This window comes from Puma concolor, chromosome C1 (genome assembly GCF_028749965.1).
Source record: "Puma concolor isolate L17-30 chromosome C1, mPumCon1.1.hap2, whole genome shotgun sequence".
NCBI classification, from domain to species: domain Eukaryota; kingdom Metazoa; phylum Chordata; class Mammalia; order Carnivora; family Felidae; genus Puma; species Puma concolor.
The window spans coordinates 90,929,131-90,949,248 of record NC_141674.1 but is presented as its reverse complement, the minus strand read 5'-3'; positions in this window follow the sequence as shown (position 1 = coordinate 90,949,248).

The following is a 20,118-nucleotide window of genomic DNA, read 5'->3' as shown; positions in this document are numbered from 1 at the left end:
GGCTCTTTATTACAATCAGAAATATAAATGGAGAAAGCCTATATAGAGATTCTGTAAATTTTTGGCCAAAAATGGAATTTTATCTATACATGCAAATTAATAGATAGTGGTTTACATTACAATGTTTTTCATTAAAATTAACAACTTAGTATGAACAACATAATAATTTTTATAAAGATTAGTTTAAATTTATGAACATGCAATGCTTCACTGGAGATATCTAAAAAACAAAGAAGCATATATCACATGACAGAATATAAAAAAGGAGGCCAATAAAATTTAAAACTGATAAAAATTAAGCACTAAGGAATTTCACTCCAGTAGGAGCTGGAGATTATATTCTTAACACATTGAATTCAAATATAATGCAAACATCCTCAACTTTGTGTCTCATGGGGTTTATATAATTGAGGTTTAGATTCTTAACTCTGCAATTATACCACTGTCAAAAATCAGTTATTTTTTAAACAGTTTTATTAAAGTATAACTGACATATACACAGTTTTACATATTTAAAGTGTACATTTTGATGTTTTTATGCATGTATACATCCATGAAACTATTACCAAAATCAAGAAAATGACATGTTCAACACAATCCTTATAGTTCTGTCATTCCTCACCTCTCTTTCTTCCCCAGGGAAACACTTATCTTCTTTGTCACCAAAGATCAGTTTGCCTTTATTAGAGTTATATATAAATAGAATCATAAAATATGTACTTTTTCTCCCCCTCACTTCTTTCAGTCAGTATAATTATTATGAGATTTATCTTGTTGGATCTATCAATAGTTCATTCTGGTTTATTGCAAGTAATATTCCATTGTATGGATATACAGTGAATTCTCATTATTCTCATTATTCATGATATAGAACATTATTTATATTCTATAAAGTTCAAGCAAAGACTGAATTAACAAATACTGAGTCATTGCCCCTGGGGACAATACAGGGTTAGGTTCCTGCCAGCATCTGGTCACAACATTTTCATCAACCAATCAATACATAATCCTGTTTGATATGAGTTTCTGTTTAAGGGCACCTTATTTAATATATATTTTTATTCATTAACATTGAATTTATGGCACTATAAGTCATGGTGTAAAGAAGCTTAGTTGATATGCATATTTTCTCCATGAGGCACAGCATTAGACAGTGCTTCAGTCCTGTTTGGGGGCCATTTAAACAGCAAAATCATCAACAAAAAACACAAAAAAAATGCAAAAGACATGACACTAAATAAAGAGCAGAAAGGAGACTTGCTTATATTATGACAGCTGAAACAAGATCTTGTTCAACCTCAACTAGAAAAATAAGCTCTTTGGGCTACTCAAATGTTTTCACTGCTCTGCGCTTTCACGTGTCCACCAATGCTTGTGAGAATGCCAAGAGGATTCATTTGGGTGTTACAAATACAATTTAGTTGGTAGCAGAATTTGCACACAGGGAATTCCCAAATATGGAATCCTTAATAATGAGGTTGACTCTACCATATTTGTTTATCCATTCACCCATTGGTGGATATTTGTGTTGTTTAACAGATTTCATCTGTTACAAATAATGCTATCAGAAATACTCATGTAATATGATTGGTATGGATGCGTACTTTCTTTCCTCATAGGTAAATGACCAACAGTGGAATGGCCCAGTGGTATAGCCTGTGTAGGCTTAACTTTTAAGAAACTGTCAAGCTGTTTTCCAAAGTGGTTGTAAGATTTTCCATTCTCATCAGAGTATAAAAGTTTCAGTTGCTCTAGAGCATCGCTAACATTTGGTACAATCAGTGTTTTTAATTTTATCCAATTCTGCAGGTGTCAGGTTGCATCTCAATGATATTTAATTTGCATTTTCCTAACAAGTAGTGATGTGAACATCTTTTCATCTGCTTTTTGCTATCCTTAATCTTCTTTGTTGAACTGTGTTTTCAAATTCTCTGCCCTTTTAAAAACCTAAATTATTTTCTTATTGAGATTTGAGAATTTGACTATATATTCTGAACACAAGAAAGATGCTTAGCAAGTATTTTCTCTTAAACTTGTCTTTTCATTTACTTTCTAAAAGCGTAAGTCTGTATTTTTGAAAGTATATTTCATCAATGTTTTTATACAATGAATTAATCTTTCAGTTCTGTATCTAAGGAATCTTAGCATAAACCAAGGTAAAGCAAACAAAAATGTTCTCTTATGTTTTATTTTAGGACCTTTATAGGTTAACGCTTGACACTTACATCTATGATACATTCAGAGTTAATTTTTTGTATATACGGCAAGTAACAAACTCAAGTGTTTTTTTGTTTGTTTGCTTTTGGTGTTTTTTTTTTTTTTTTGAAGATTTTCAATTTTTTTGAAGCATTTGTTGAAAATAGTTAACTTTTTTTAAATACTTTTTTTCATACTGAATTGCTTTTACAACATTTTCAAATATAAGTTGTTCATACATATGTGGATCTATTTCTAAATTCCCTATTCTATTTTTTATCTATTTGACTGCAATTTTAAGTCAAAACCACATCTCTTTGATTAGGGTTGCTTACTTCTAGTCCACTAATTTTTTTTTCAAAGTTATTTGAGCTGTCCAATATCCTTAGCACTTCCATATGAATTTTGTAACAAAAGCGTAGAGTTCTATAAAATAACGCTGCTGGGACTTTTATTAGGATTGTGTTGAATCCATATATTTGGGGAAAATTTATATCATAAATACTGAGTCGTCTAAACCAGAAACATGGTAAAAATCTCACTATTTAGTTGGGTCTTCCTTAAATTATGTTAGCCACGTTTTATAATTTTAAATATATAAGACACATGTACTTTGTTAGAATTATCCCAAAGCAATATTATTTTATTCCATTGAAAACACTACTTTTAAACTTCTGACTGTTCATTGCTAGAGTAAAGTTGTGACAGAGCTGATATTTACATATGTGATGTTATATCCTGCAACTTTGTCAAACTCACTTATTCCAGCAGCTTTTCTTAAACATAGATAATGATGTTTCATACAAATAAAACTTTTCTATTTCTTTTTAAATTTGCCTGCCACTTATTTTATTTATGCCTTATCTCACTGATTACAACTTCAGTACAATGTTAAATAGAGGGGCTGAGTGAAGATATCCTTATCTCATTCCTAATCTAGGGGGAAAGCATTCAGTCTCTTAACATTAAGCAGTGCCCATTATCAGACAGATGAAGTTCTCTTTTATTGTTAGTTTCCTGATATTTGTTTTGTTTGTTTGTTTAAAAGGGAATGGACGTTGGATAAGTCCTATCTGGTCATAATGTTTTATTCTAATACATATTGTTGGATTAAATTAGCTAGAATTTTTTCTAGAAGTTCTGCTCCTAGGTCTGTGAGAATTATTCTTTTAGTTTTCTTACTCATAGTACTTTATGTGATTTGATATCAGAGACGGTCTCAGAGAATGAGTTGGGAAATACTCTTGTTCTTGAATTTTCTAAAAGAGTTTGTGTAGAATTGGTATTATTTCCTTTTAATTGTCTAGTAGAATTAGTGTACGATGTGGTCCTTGAATTTTCTTTATGGCAAGATTTTCAAATTAATTATTTAATGGATATTGGGCTATTTAATTTTTATCTATTTCTTCTTGAGTGAGTTTCACCAATTAGTATCTTTTAAGCAATTTGCCCAGTTTAACTGAGTTGATATATTGTTATAAAATTGTCCATAATATTCCCTTAGTATCCTTTAATATCCATAGAACCTGTTGTGATGACACCACTATTATTCCTGATATTAATATTTTTTGTCTTTTCTGGTCAGTCTGAGTAACTGTCAATTGCATTAATGTCAGAGAAACAGCTTCTGGTTCTATTTTCACCAGTGTTTTTTTATTTTCCATTCAATTGATTTCTGTTCAGTTTGACCTTTATCATTTTCTTTGTATTGCTTACTTTGGGATGGATTTCCTTTTCTTTTTCCTTTTTTTTTAAGGTGGAAGCTGAGACCCTTAATTTGTGACCCTGCCTACTTTCCAAGACAGGTACTTAGTGCTATAAATTTCCTGAGTGCTGGGTTATTCTCATTGTCATTCAGTACAAAATACTTTCAGATTTCCTGTTGATTTCTTCTTTGTTCTATAGGTTATTTAGAATTGTGTTTTTTTGGGTTTCCAAATATTTTGGGAAAATCTTCAGAGACCTTTTTGTCATTGATTTCTGATTAAGAGAACATATTTTGTATGGGTTGAATCTTTTTTAATTTATTGAAATTCAACTTATGGTCCAAATTTTGGCCTATACTGTACTGTGGATTTTGAGTTGAATGTGTTGTCTGCTGTTGTTGGGTGGAGTGTTCTGTGAATGTCAAGTAGGGCAAGTTGGCTAATAACGTTGTTCAGGTATTCTATATCTTTAATGATTGTGCATTATTCTATCAATTATTGAGTAACAGTTATGAAAGGCTCTAGTCTGCCTGAAGATATGTTTATTTCCTTCATTTGATCAGCTGTTGTTTTTGCACGTATCTTGAAGCTTTTAGATACAACACCAAAAGCACCTTTTTCCATAAAAGGAAAAAAAGTGATAAATTATAGTTTACCAAATTTATGAACTTCTGGTCTCTAAACTATTCCTAAGAATGAAAGGATAATCTAGATACTGGAAGAAAATAATTTCAAGTCACATATCTGGCAAGGGACTTGTATCCAGATTATGTGATAAACTTGAAACAGGTTAATATAAAGATAACCCAATCAAGATGTAGGCAGAAATTTGAATAGATATTTCATCTAAGAGGACACAGACATGACAAACAATTACATGAAGAGATTTGAGAATCTCTTATAATTATTCATTGGGAAATGCAATCTAATTCACCTATTAGAATGGACTAAATTTAAGAGATGTGCCCAAGCAAGTGTTGGAGCAAATGGAGTTCGGGTACCCTGCTGGTGGAAATGCAAACTGCAATCTGGAACACAGCTTGGCAGTCAGAGAAACACAAATACCATATGGTTTCACTCAAACGAAGAAACAGACTCTTAACTATAGAGAACAATCTGATGGTTACCAGAACGGAGGTGGGGTGGGGGAGGATGGGTTAAATAGGTCATGGGGATTAAGGAGTTCACTTGTCATGATGAGCAAAGGGTGGTGTATGGAAGTGTTGAATCACTGTATTGTACACCTGAAACTAATATTATAGTGTATGTTAACCAACTGGAATTTAAATAAAAACTTAAAAAAGGAATTAATTATAAAGTTACCAAATGATCAAACTAATCTACTGCTAGCCACTTACTGAATAGGAATGAATGCATACGTCCATAGAGACATATATATGAGTATTCATAACATATTTACTTACAGTAGCCAAACATGCAAAACAACTCAAATGTCCATTAACAGCTGGATAAACAAATATGACATATCCATATAATGGAATATTACCTAGCCACAAAACAATGAACTATTAAAAAACAGCATGAATAACTCTCAGGATAATTATGCTGAATGAAAGAAGAAATACAAAGTACATTTTAAAATGATTGTATGTATTTGAGGGGCGCCTGGGTGGCTCAGTTGGTTAAGCGGCAGACTTTGGCTCAGGTCATGATCTCGCGGTCCATGAGTTTGAGCCCCGCGTTGGGCTCTGTGCTGACAGCTTGGAGCCTGGAGCCTGCTTCTGTTTCTGTGTTTCCCTCTCTCTCTCTGCCCCTCCCCCATTCGCACTCTGTCTCTGTCTGCCTTTCAAAAATAAATCCTAAAAAAAATTTTTTAAATGGTTATATGTATTTGAATTCTACAAAAGACAAGTTAACCTATACTGACAGAAAACAGGTGAATTGTTGCCTGGGGATAGGAAGGAGGAGCTTGAGAGAAGGATTACCAAAGAATATGAGGAAAATTTTAGGGGTGATGGATATGTTTACTATTTTGGTTTCAATGATGTCTATGCATATTCAAACATGCCTAAAATTTACTTTAAAATTATGAGTTTATTGTATGTCAATTATATCATAATAAAATTGTCAAAGGCAAAACTGAACCAAAAAAAGAATATAGGACTTAAATTTTTTCCCTTTCATAAATATCAGCAACTCAAAGAATAAGCTTTGAAGCTTTTAACTATATGTAAAACCATAGTGAGACTATCATAGATGTATTATAGACATGAAGAGTCAGATGCAGTAAACTCAACCTCCAATTCAGTGAATTAATTACAAATATTATACATTTTCATTATTAGTCATTCAATTATTATTTTGGTTTTATTTTACTACGTAGTTTAATATTAGTGATATATTTTTCTTAATTATTTCTGCTTCCTCATTTTATGCAGTGATAATATTTTCCAAGTTGTCTGCTATATAACTAAATTTTATTCAACCAGTATTTCATGTACATGGAGAATGATAGTGGCAATAATATTTTGGCTCCCTCTTTCCATGTATTTGTTCCTCAGTGTCTCATCCCTTCCCTCCTCTCCTGGTCTCCTCATACACAAACAAACTAAACAAGTGTAGAGAGATTTCTGCTCAGATTTGTCACATCTGAGGATATGCTTATATTTTTTGTTATCATTATTGGGTTGTGGTTACTGATCCATAATGATCAAAACCACTACTTGATGTGCAGTTACATTCCTGGCATGGCTGAGTAGACAAAGTAAGTTCTATCTGTGACAAGAACATAATTACTCATGTTTGTAACTCTTTTGCTTAGTATAGGATCTGGTGCGTAGTAGGCATTTTTAAATATTCGTTAAATGAATGAAAAGAATGTTAGCATTCAGTTCAGGAAAGATTATGCCAGAACTGATATTTCCACATTGTTACTGTCATAAACTAGTAGAAGTGCCATCACAGAATAAGGTAAGTAAGCATGGTAAATGTACTCATTCTCATCTGCCTTTTAATTACTGTTTAAGGACTTTGCAGAAAGAAACTATTTATTAGGCACCTTCACTGAGTTCACTGCAAGAGATTTTACACACATTGTTACAGATCTTTGAGCTGGCTCTATAAGGTAGGTAGTATTTATACCTTATCCTCCAGGAAAATGAATCCTGGAAGAGGTAGAATGCGTGAACCAAATGCAAATATTATGAGTATGTGTGTTCTAATATTTTTTTAAATTTAAATTAAAGTACAAAATGATAAAGGTAATATCATGTACATTTACTAAATAACCAGGTAATCTGGAAGTTGAGATATTTTTCAGTGCCACATCCTTTGGGAAGATTAGTTTTTTTAAACCTAATTACATCCCTGTTGCAGCCCAGCATTTGTGGGAGTAAAATATTGCCCTGTCTGAAGTTTATTTTTTTCTTTCCTGGTCTACTCTTTCCTATCAAATATTCGTTCCCACTTTTTAGATCATAAATTCCATACCTCAAAGGAAAATACTACTAGTATTGTCGCATGCCCTCTGGGAAACATCCTTATGCAAATACAATATTACCCAAGTATTGTAAGGCGGTTTGCACATGCATTCCTAACTCTCTGCCTGCGGCATCTTGCTAAAAACCTATTAATCTTGGCCACTTCATTTCTCGTAGGTCCTCAAATTCGACATTGCAATCCCACAGGTAAAGCATTTTCTCCTGGCCATTAACTGATATGATAATACATTTAAATATTAAATCACTCTGATATATAGGATTATTGAATCATTGCATTTTATACCTGAAACTGATATACTTGAATTAAAAAAGAAAAATTAAAAATCAATTAAAAAAATAAAGAAATCATCTTAAATGAGCATCATATTCTTCTCAAGTAATTACACTAGACTCAAAGGTAAGAACATTGTATCTTTCTTTAAATCCATTCATAGAATATATAGTTTTATAAAAATACATTTTTCAACTGAACAGTTTTATGCACATTGAAGATGTATAGGATTGAAATTTCAGATGGTGAATTGCATTAATGTGATTCAGGATTGCAAACAATAAATGTCAGTAAGAGCCATCTATTTTCATCAAAAGTAGCTTGAATTCGAAATATGCTATAATTATTATTCAGTTAAATATCCATATAATTGGATTCAAAATCAAAGTAAAAGCACACTACTGACTTATGTGTGTGAGCTTTATATAAATAGGAACTTTATCCTGCAGTTTAGCAGCTAAAGACATATAGTAAATTGAATTGATTTGCAGTTGAGTTTTCAGATACGCTTCTCTTGTTTCATGTGATGATCAAAAGGGGACATATTACAGGAGTTAAGAGCTAAGCTGTTAAAGAAGATGAGCTGGATTTCTAGCCATCTGAGAACCTGTGGTAATGCCGTGTATTTTCTTGAGTTTTATCAGACTGTGTGGTTCCACAATGTAGGCCTCAGGTCTCTCAGGAACTGATCTGTAATAAATATTTTATTTTACTAATACTAAGAATTGTGGCAATACACCAAACTGAACAAACCACTGTTATGTGATTTCCAATACAATGCTTTATATTTATGTGCCATAAAAGCCAAGGGTAGACATATCTAGGATATTGACCCATAAAGCTTAACTACTGAATCAGAGTGGAGAGACAGAAGTTGTCTAAATAAGTAAAAAAGTTTAATAGAAACACTTGCTTTAATTTCTTTTATTTTTATAAACCCTATGTTCTGAAGAAAAATTTTAAAATTCACACATTCCAAAATATAGCCAAATCTCTTCATGCCCCATCTTGGCAATTAATGAAGGTTTGTATTACAGTGAAATATGGTGTGTCATTTCCAATTAGCTTTTATAAAATTGAAGACCAAGCTCCAATAATGCTTTTGTTTTTAAGAGTCATATTATAGAGTTATAATGGTTTTTTTTCTTTAGAAATTCATAACAGTTTGACTCCAATACTCTCTTATTTAATAACTGAAGTCTACTGGTGCAAAACCAAACCCAAATTAGTTAAGAGATCCTGAAAAATTATGATATTAGCATAAAAATGTAACCAATAAAATTAGGCAGCAGTCAATGGCTAGCCTTCATCCATAGGGAACAATGTTTGTGGGTTTTGTTTTTTTTAAGATTTTATTTTTAAGTAATCTCTACATGCAATACAGGATTTGATCTTACAACCCTGAAATCAAGACTCGCATGCTCTACCCACTAAGGCAGCCAGCTTCCGCTGTGGGTTTTTCTTGAGATTAAGTTTACGTTGAACATTAACCAAACTCTCCAATTCACGTTACATTTTGCTAGAGATAAAAAGAAAAACTACCTAGAATTTGCCATTCTTTTTCCTTCCCACAAAATTTTGTGTCTTTTCAGCTATAGTTGCTTTTAATTAAGAAAAATCTCAGTATGTTTACATTCATGTTAATGATTTTTAAAGGAAGTAAAAATGAATATAAGTATCTAAAAATGATAGTTTTCAAATTAGAAAAATAAAAAAGCTAATACTGTTACTACATTCATAGTAATTTATTTTTTCTTTCTTTTTTTTTTTTCTGGTTATTGTAAATGCTTAAAGACCAGGTACACTTTTGTGGGCTTTTTCATGTTGCTTATTTTTAGCATTGTACTTTTTATTAAAAATCAACACAAAATTATAGGTCAGATACAAAAATATTCTCTAAAAGGTAAGCAATGACAAGTTTAATATTTTTAAAGGGTATAGAAATATTTGCACTTTGCTTTTTTGCTGTAGAGTGGAAAAGTTATGCCAAAATCTAGTAAATTGTTCATACATTCTTCATCTTTGTTTTCCAGCTAACATGTTTAGGGTGTTATCAAAGGAATTACATGAAGTTGAGGAGGTAATAAGGAGATAAACGCTGATGGCATGCTTTGGAAGAAAAAGGCCATCTAGAGATAACTTCTCTGTGTTTGTCGTATTGAAGTCCTCTCCTTAATTCCTCACCAAATTTACTAATCTCTGCCTATATCACGCTACATCAGAAATCTGAAAGAGATGAAATTAGTTGTTGTCATGGTCATTTTTCTTCAACATTTCACTCTTTATAACTGCAGTGTCTCCTGGGAATGTCAGGCCGAGTTTACTTGGGAGCATTTCTTAAGAGATATAATAGAGATCAATAAAGAGATTGTAAACACTGTGTTGCTAGTCTAAATATTTCAGTCAAGAGGAGGAGACAAAGCGTATTTCCCCTCTGGACTATGAGATGTTTGAGGACAGCAACGGTGCTTCAATCCTCTTGAGCCCTCTAGCTCCTATCCTAGTACCCAGATGTGTCAGGAGCTAAAGTTTGTTATACTGACTTCAAACTGTGGCTTGCCAGATGAAGTGGTGAAGCAAAGGCGGAACTAGCAAGTGGATCACAGTGCAGAAGCTTGGGGTAGGGCTAATAAAACCAAGAAGCTGTAATAATATGAAGGCAATGACATTGCGGCAAGGCACAAGTGCACAGAATTCTTAACTTGGGATTCAGGCAGCAGTATCCTTGCTCTAAGGAGATGGTGGGATGTTTCTGGGAACAGTTTCTGATTCTGCTTTTGTCTGTGCTACAAACATTAATAAGGATATAATTTCTCTACATTTTCCTCACTATATAGCCCCAGCGAAATGTCCTAGTCAAGTCAAGCACTGTAGTTGACCCCATAACCCAGCATATCATCCTCTACCTTTCTGTTGCACCCATCTCTCTTAAAGAAGTTACCAGCTGGTTCCCCCTCCCCTCCACACCTTTTCCAGGTTGGGGTCTGCAATAGAGTATGTAGGTGAGCACCGGGAAGAAAAAATGGTAAAGATCCTGTGAAATGATTTGATTTTTTTCTATGGTTGGGTTTAAGCAGGACTCACTGTTACCAGAGAAGGGAATGTTATTCTGGCAATAGATTTAGTGGAAGGCAGACAGATAGAAAGCAGGACAGGCAGCTGCCAAGAATGACCAGCAAAAACAGAAAGACAAAACATCTGGGGCCGGGAGATAGAAAAATAAAGAAAACGGACATCTGTGAGAGAAACTGAGGAAGAGAGGAAGAGAAACATCTTTGGGGATACTTCCAGAGTAGTGAGTGTCCACCCTGCCATTTTTTTAGAGTTGGAAAGTCTGAGAATATTTTTTGTAATTTGCTTTATTACAGGTAATAATTTACATCTGATAAAAATCACCAGTGTTACGTGTATAGTTCTGATATTTGACAATATATGGAATCATGTGACTACCAACACTATCAGAAGAGAGAAAAGTTCCACCAATCCAAAATGCTCCCCACCATGTCCCTTTGTAGGCAATCTTCTCCTCACCCCCATCCCTGGCCTCTGTCTTTCTTTTGCTATTAGTAATCCTATATTAGAAAATAATTTTCAGCATCCAAAAATATGTAACGAATAATGTAAAAACTTGCCTACATGGTTATTGACTGGCTTTGTCACCCATAGCACTTTATATTTGCTCTCTTTTTAAAAATCCAGTATTACACATAGAGTTAAAATCCATGTTCTCCCCTTTCAAATTCCTCTCTTTCAGGTCCTACTTTTACATTTTTCATTCCTGTGCATATTTTATTAATTTACTATATACTTCTGTGTCTATGAGTTATGTATGATCAATTTCTATTTTTAATCTCTATTTCTTTTGAGATGTATTACTGATGCCTAGTACTACAGATCATTCACTTTAGCCACTTTAGAATATTCTGTTCTACTCCCATGTATTTATCCATTCTCTATATGGATCATTCAGATTTTTTCTAATGTTCTACAATTGTAGCTTATAAAACAATAAACGTTTTTCCATGTTTGTTCTTTTTAAAATTTTTATTTGAGAGACAGAGAGAGAGAGAGAGAGAGAGAGAGAGAGAGGGAGAGAGATGAAGGGGGACAGGGGCAGAGGAAGAGGGAATCCAAAGCAGACTTCATGCTCAGTGAGGAGCCCAACACAGGGTTCAGTCCCATGACTCTGGGATCATGACCTGAGCTGAAATCAAGAGTTGGAGGCTCAACAGACCGAGCCACCCAGGCACCATACATATTCTTGTACACAAATACAAGAGTTCCTCTAGGATGTACATCTGGTAATAAATTACTGACCCATAGAATATACTCCTCTTAAATTCTCCCAGATGTTGATAAATTGCTCTCCAAAACAAAATGAAGATATTTATACGAATTCAAAAGTATCTAGGGGTGCCTGGGTGGCTCAGTGAGTTAAGTGTCCAACTTTGGCTCAGGTCATGATCACTAGGTTGGTGAGTTCGAGCCCCTTGTCGGGCTCTGTGCTGACAGCTCAGAGCCAGGAGCCTGTTTCAGATTCTGTGCCTCCCTCTCTCTCTGTCCCTCCCCCACTCACACTCTGTCTCTGTCTCTCTCAAAAATAAACATAAAAACATTAAAAAAAAGTATATAAGGGTACCTGTAGTTCTATATATTTACTGATGTTGATATTGTTAGTTTGATATTTCAATGGGTATGAAAAAGTATCCCCTATACGTATATATAAACCATTAGTGTCTTCTTTTTGAAAAGCCTTCATATACTTTGCCATTGAGTGTATTATTTTTTTCTTATTGTCTTGTAGCAGTTTTACAATAGGTTCTAGATACTAATTGTCTGCCATTCATATGAGTTGCATCTGTTTTCCTTCAGTCTTTGACACAGATTTTCACTTTGACTCTTCTCCCTCCCATGGAATTAAGGGCACCCGGATAATCCTCCCTGGAGGTGGTGGCCCCAAGTGTTAAGCAACATAAAAATATCAAGGAAAAAAAAAAAAGAAAGAAAACTGTCAAGGAAAATGCCTCCTCCATTGTTGGCATTGATGCAATTCTGTTGGATTATTTCAGGCCACAGTATTTCTTTTCCTTCTTTTCTTTTTTTAATAGGTGTACACAAAACAGAGTTCATCTCCTGAACCTATCTAATGGGGAGAAATAAGATTTCCCAGGCTCACCTTGTATTTTTCTATTAGAAACTATGCCACAATGAATAACCCTGAGCATATGTCATTTCATTTGTACAGGTAGAATTCATTATTTATTTTCTATTTATTACCTTTGATCTGCCTATTATTTCCTTAATTGTAAAAATATTCAATTTTAATGCATGCACACATAAAATTCATTTTTCTTTACATAGGTTCATTTAGGGTTTAGTTTTAAAAATGCTTTAGTCCTCAGGCACCTGGGTGGCTCAGTCAGTTAAGCATCTGACTTTGGCTCAGGTCATGATCACTTGGTTCATGAGTTAGAGCCTCACATTGGGCTCTGTGCCGACAGCTCAGAGCCTGGAGCCTGCTTCAGATTCTGCCTCTTCTTCTCTCTCTGTCCCTCTCCCACTTGCACACACACTCTCTCTCTCAAAAGTAAATAAACATTAAAAAAAATTTTTTTTAATGCTGCAGTCCTCAACAGTCCTCAACAGTTTTTCTACACTTTTACTTTTTTAAAATATTTTTGGTTGTACATTTTGGTCTTTAATTCAGTTGTAGTGCAACTAGGTCTACAGGAAAACATACAAATTTATTTAGTTTTTCTCATGCAAAGAAAAAATTATCCAAGCACTACTGACTGAACATTTCCCCACTGAAGTGTAATGCTGCCTCTAACATATATTTGGATACTCTATATGCATGGGCCTGTTTTGCACCTATTGTTTCTCTTCCAATGGCTTATTGTCAAGATCACACAGTCTTATTAATTAGCACAGAATTAGGATAACTCCTGAAGTCCAGTAGACTAAATCTATCCTCACTCTTCAGAATTCTCCAAGAAATTCTTGGTCTTTTGCTCTTCCAGACACGCACATATATGTTAGATTTATTATTAGGAATTTTAAAAACTTTGTTTCTACTGTATACAATATTTATTTACAGTTACAATTTCTAATGCTTTGATGCTGATTTCTAGAACAAATATTACTGATTATTAATGGTAATGTTTCAAGAAACCTTGCTAATGTCTATAATAGCTTGTGGTACTATGGGACTGTCTATATGGGCTATCATTTTATATGCAAATAATGGCTTCTTTTCATCCTCTACAAATAGCATACTTTCTTTATTTCTTTCTTAATGTGTTGTTTAGAACCTGCAGGACAATATTGAATAAAAGTGGTGTTGCTAGTTATCCTGCCTCATTCTTGAGTTTTAAAGGAAATGTTTCTCATGCTTCTTTGAAAATGAATTTGCTGAGGGGCACCTGGGTGGCTCAGTTGGTTAAGCATCAGACTTCAACTCAGGTCATGATCTCATGACCTGTGGGTTTGAGCCCCGCATCAGGCTCTATGTTGACAGCTCAGAGCCTGAAGCCTGCTTCAGATTCTGTGTCTCCCTTTCTCTCTGACCCTCCCCAGCTTGCAGTCTGTCTCTCTCTCGCTAAAAAATAAACATTAAAAAAATTTAAAAAGAAGAAAATGAATTTGCTGAGATATAGAAGATCAATTTTACTTAGTTGTAGAAATTCACATCTATTACTAGTTTGCTAAGAATCATTTTTAAGTTATTAGTTATTTTTGGAATTTTTTTGTCTGTTCCATTTATCAGAATGATCCTATATTTTTTCTTTTTTAAATGGGTACATGTGTGATGCAGCTTGATTATAATTATAAATATGCATACCCATATAAGTCTATTTATATACACATACTTGCATATAATATATGTGTGAGCATACACACACGTACATTTCTACACTTGGTTTTCTAAAATTTTGCTTATAATTTTTGCATCCATATTTACAGGTGATATTGATCTCTTTCTTCTCATATCTATATGTAGTATTGATATCAAAGTTTCACTATCCATATACAAGTGATTTGGAGACATTCTCTGAATGAGTTTGTATAAGACAAAATTTATATGTTTAATTAATATTGGCGCATGTTACCTGTCATATAGTGGGAATAAAACAATAAAGTAAAACCTTAGATTGTGAGTAGCTTGTTCTGTGAGTTTTCTGCAAGATGAGCAAACATTTCCAATAAATTTTAACTTGATGAATGAGCCATGTCTTGCAATACGAGTAGTACATGACACCAAACGTCACATGATCACAACTAAGCCAACAGTTCTTCTTTCTCTCGTTCTTTGTAGGATTGAGGGTGATTTTCTCCCATGCTTGGATGCTCAGTGTCAGGCTGTGGTGTTTGGCAGAAAGCAGTAATTTTTCAGAACGTTGAAAGGTGCCCACAACTGGCACTAGTGTATTTTTGGTCACTTCAAAGCACATATAGACAGCTCTTTGCTTTTCCATACAATAGTGAGCCTAGCTTTGCTCCTTCTAGGTCAGGCTGCCTGCAGATATAGACCCTTTCCTCTGCTGCCTTATTGCCAGTTACATTAAATACAGTATATGGCAAGAGTTTATTAATACTATACTGTAGTCAGCATCTGTTCGAGCGTATACAATGGTCCCCATGTAAAAAAAAAAAATTCCGTGGGGCGCCTGGGTGGCGCAGTCGGTTAAGCGTCCGACTTCAGCCAGGTCACGATCTCGCGGTCCGTGAGTTCGAGCCCCGCGTCGGGCTCTGGGCTGATGGCTCAGAGCCTGGAGCCTGTTTCCAATTCTGTGTCTCCCTCTCTCTCTCTGCCCCTCCCCCGTTCATGCTCTGTCTCTCTTTGTCCCAAAAATAAAAAAAACGTTGAAAAAAAAATTTAAAAAAAAATTCCACTGAGCCAACAGATAGCAGTGATTCCGTTAGTGACAATGAAAATTATCCTACACAATAAACTTCCTCTCTCTTGTCTCACTCACACTAGCCACAAAGGTTTTCAAAGGTAAGTGCAGGTTAATTTGTTTATTTTTATTTTTTTGTATTTTCTTTATTATTTTGTATTATATTACAGTATTGTAATAATTTTTACATGAATATTTTTTGGGGTGTGGAATGAATCATCTTGAGTTTCCATTATTTCTTATGGGGGGATTTGCTTTGATATACAAGTGCTTTGGATTACAAGCATGTTTCTGGAAAGAATTATGCTCACAAACCAAGGTTTTACTGTATATGAAGCTACAACATAAGTCCCAAACCTCAGTAGCCTTCTAACCAGGGGGACCTACTCTTAATGTTACCATCAGACTAGAGAGATTATCCTGTCAGTTTCCCTGTGAAACTCCTTTTATCATTTTTATGGTGAGATATTTCTGGCCTCTTCTGACTGTTTTGGAGTTAATTTCTGCTTCTAGGATAAAAGCCCAAGACATTTCTGAGTGTTTACTCCGAGAACACATAAGTCAATTTTAATGAATTCACTTATTTCACATACAAAGCTTACGGTAAGCACTTTATAAATATTTATTTAAATCTGAAAAACTTTTATGGGGATAAAGAAACTGAAGCACAGAGAGGTCAAGTAACTTCCTAAGGTCACTTAGCTCATAAGTCGGAGGCCAGAGTCAAGCCTAGGCATTATGTATCCTGAATCCCTGCTCCTGTATCCACACAAGATATTACCTCCCCTCTCAGTTTTCCAGGTATTCTCATAGCAGAACCTTACTAAAGTGCAGAGCCTGTCATGGGGCTGGAACTCAAGAACCTTGGCTTTGGCTGAAGCTGGAGCCACCCAGGTGCCCCTAAAGTCAAATTTTTGATACCTAATACAGGTCAGATGACATACCATATTTTCTAAATATTCATAATAAATAAGTTGATGAAGAGCAAGATGTTACAGTTATGGGTATTTGAATTTCAGTTAAACTAGAAATAAAAACTTTGATTTGTATAAAACCAGTGCACTTAGTTGATGCAGAAAGCTTATTGTATTTAGAACATTCTGAGCTGAGAGAGAATGGTGTTCACACAGGGAAGTATATTGAAGAAGTTAAGAAATCAGGTACTTTATATAGAACGCATTGCACATGTTTGTGATTTTGTGAATTCTTATTACTTTAAATGGCAAGTAGAGTTTCAAGGCCTCTGGAGTTGTTATTATTAGTTTCACATCTAAATAAACATTGGGAAGAAGAACCCATGTAGGGTACTCCCAATTTAGTGTGGCCCAGTTCAGTAGCATCATCCCTGGAGTCAACTCACTAAAAATCAAATGGGTTAAAGAAGCATTCTGTATAGCAGATCCTTCTAGTTCCCAAGCCAGATCCTCTTACAATTTCCATCCAGGTCAGGCCCCTACTGTCTTCTGCCGGCCCCCGAGACTCTAGGATTGAAGACTTTTCTCAGCTGATACACAGGCCAGAAACGCTGAAGTGGTAAGTCTGCTATAAGTAGTCCAGTGAAGAATGTAAGTCAGAGCTCAAATACCTCCAGCTTCCTCGCGCCTTTATATGGTGATTAGGGCAGCTCTGAGGCATTTTCTACTCTGTCAAAGTCCTCAAAGAAACCTGGCCACAGTTTTACACAATGCTACCCTGTTCAAAAAAAATGGTTCACACCAGTTTTGAGTAGAGGGAGGGGTTATAACTTTTTTCTCTCTCTTTCCAACTCTCTACTCTGTGTTTCTTGAGATCACCTCCCAAGTAAACTGTCTTCTCATTACTACTATAACCTCCATAATTATTTTTTATCTCTAATATTCAAATTATCATCCTGAGCACCACTTATATATACCTACTTGCATATGGGGCTCATTGCAAAATGTAAATGCACAGCCCTTTGTTCAAATAGCAAGAAAAAAGTGCCCCTAAAGTTACTAAAATGTAAAACCTCTTCTTTTCTTCTATTTCTCTTTCAATCTGTCAAGGTGTTTTTATCTACAAGTTAATCTTGCAGAGTGCAGACACTCATTGCTACCAGACAGCCTCACCTTGTGACTCTGCATGTTCACTCAGTCCACTGATTGCTCGGTTCCTCTTCTCACCAGTCAACTGATATGCTATGCCCTGGCCAGGGACAGAGAAGTCAAGCTCCCTTCCCCATGGCATGGCTGTTCCAATTCACAGTTGGCAGGAAATTATGAAGGAATTATGACCTCTGCAATAGGAAACACAGGGTCCTTGGATTGGGGTTGAGCTAGAGGCTCACTCCCACCAAGTTCCCCACCAAACATGCTATGGTGTTATAAGCCCTAGAAAGGGATGGGCACAGCCATGCCCAGCTAGCTCCGAGATGCCATGGGGCATGCACATCCTGCCTTGGCTCTCTCCTTCAACCCATGCCCCCTCCTCTACCAAGGATAGAAGGCAGTAGCAGTGACTGGATGAGTGTAGGGAGGGGGAAGCCAGGCAGGGCCTGGAGCACCAGGGGCAGGAGGTGGGAGCTGTCATGGAGAGAGGGGAGTAGGTAGTGGGGAGGAAGAGGCCAGGAGGGGCACAGTGGCTAGTGATTGATGGAGCAGGCAGCACTGAACCTTTCCTGGAAGGGTGGAGGGTAGAGGGTTCAGTAGGAGGCAGGGCTGCATGCGAGTTGAGGCTCCAAGCTGTTGGCATATGTTTTATTGTCCCATTGGACTTTCCTCACAAAACACAAATTCAAAAGTTAAATTATTGAGAATTTCATGAAGGTGACCAAAGAGCATTCAATGCCAAGTTCAGCACCCTTCTGAGTAGGAGCCCCTGTAGTGACTGCACTGGTCCTATATCCATGAAGCTAGCCCTGCTGAGCACAAATCTTTGATCTCATTCTCCCCTAATACTGCATTCCTCTCTTTCTCAATCGTATCTCACTGATCACATCCATCACCTTGCAAATCCCTTATGTTGTAGATTTTGTGATTCTCACTTACCAGTGGGATTAAAAGACAACACAGACAGACTATTTAGTTTACATTACCTACTTCCAAACCACTGTTATACCACTTCCCCTCTTTTTAAGTACATGGACTCTCTTACAACACTGAATTCCATTCTATCTCTAATTGTCTATCAACTTAAAAAGATATTCTCCTACTGTCTTGATGCATGTGGGTTATATATATATATATATATATATATATATATATATATATGTATATGTATATATATATATACATATATATATAATTTATATTTATATATAGATCTAGCTATATATATAGCTAGATTTCTATGTCAACTACATTTGCACTGAATACTTTCTTTAGTTCACAGCTAGATTCTTGAGGCCAACCCTTAGAGCAATGCTCTCATGATCATTCCTATTCTGTTTAAGGTCCTGAGCTGGTCACTATCATATGGGGTACTGTAGAGATGGTGGTGGCTCACCAGGTATTCACCTTTAAGAGGTGGCCACACATCCAGGGCAAGATGTGGAAAAGCAGGGTTATTCTGAAAATGAGCAGTCAGTGGGGTTGAAAATCTAGGGAGGCTTTTAGAAGGTTGTATTTCATCTGGGTCTTCAAGATAATTCCTGTACCAACAAGATCTAATTCTAAGGAACTTCATAATTCACAGTATGTAACTCCCATTTTCCCTACTAAACAAGGTTGGAGACATACAGGAAACTGTCTTGACTAGCCTTATTATAAGTCTGTAGTTTCATTAATAATTGGCAATACTTTTGCTCCTCTGTAAGAGACTCCTTATTCCCTGGTTTGTCCAACTTTTTCTATTCTCATTTCAAACCTCTCCTCTTACTTAGCCTAGATAACTGCATGCCATTCTTCTGGAATCATTTCATCCTTCAGCCAGCAGGAATCTCCCATGGCATTCAAGTGCCAATCACGTCAGCCACCAGTCTGGACTGGCTACTTTTTCCTTGGCTTCCAATCACTCTGTGAGTAATGGTGAGCAGTGTTAAATGCACATGTTTCCTCAATTTAGTTATTTCCATCCTCATTTAAAAAAAAAAAAAGTTTTGGTTCCAACTCTACTAAGAAAAAGTTCAGGTGACTGAAGGTGCCTAGCTTTGTCCTGCAAGTCCAACTTTCCATGTCTTTAACTGCCTCTGCTTCCTCTTTAAGGTTAACCAGTCTATAGTCTCCTATCATTCTGATAAGCAAGTAACCTTCTGCCTAATCCTGCAGGAAAAATCAAATTAAAATTGGCTACTAGATTATGAACTAAGTTGTAATCTATTAGGCAGAGCACTGAGGTTCATTCCACCTACTGGGATAAAAATTAAATTGAAAATGATTTTAAATTATTTTTAAAATATTGAGTAATATACCTTTGATGTATACATTTTTGGCACATTATTGTAGGCATCTTTAATGACACAGCACTGAGTTCTTACTGGTTGGTTTTTTATATTCCGGTTTTTCTTACCAGAAATTCTTCATAAATGCATAAGTATATAGATGACTATAATTGCTGAAATGCTATAACTAATAGGATGCTTTTTGCAGGATTCCTTTCTACTTTAAATGAGATATTATCTAAAATTCTTT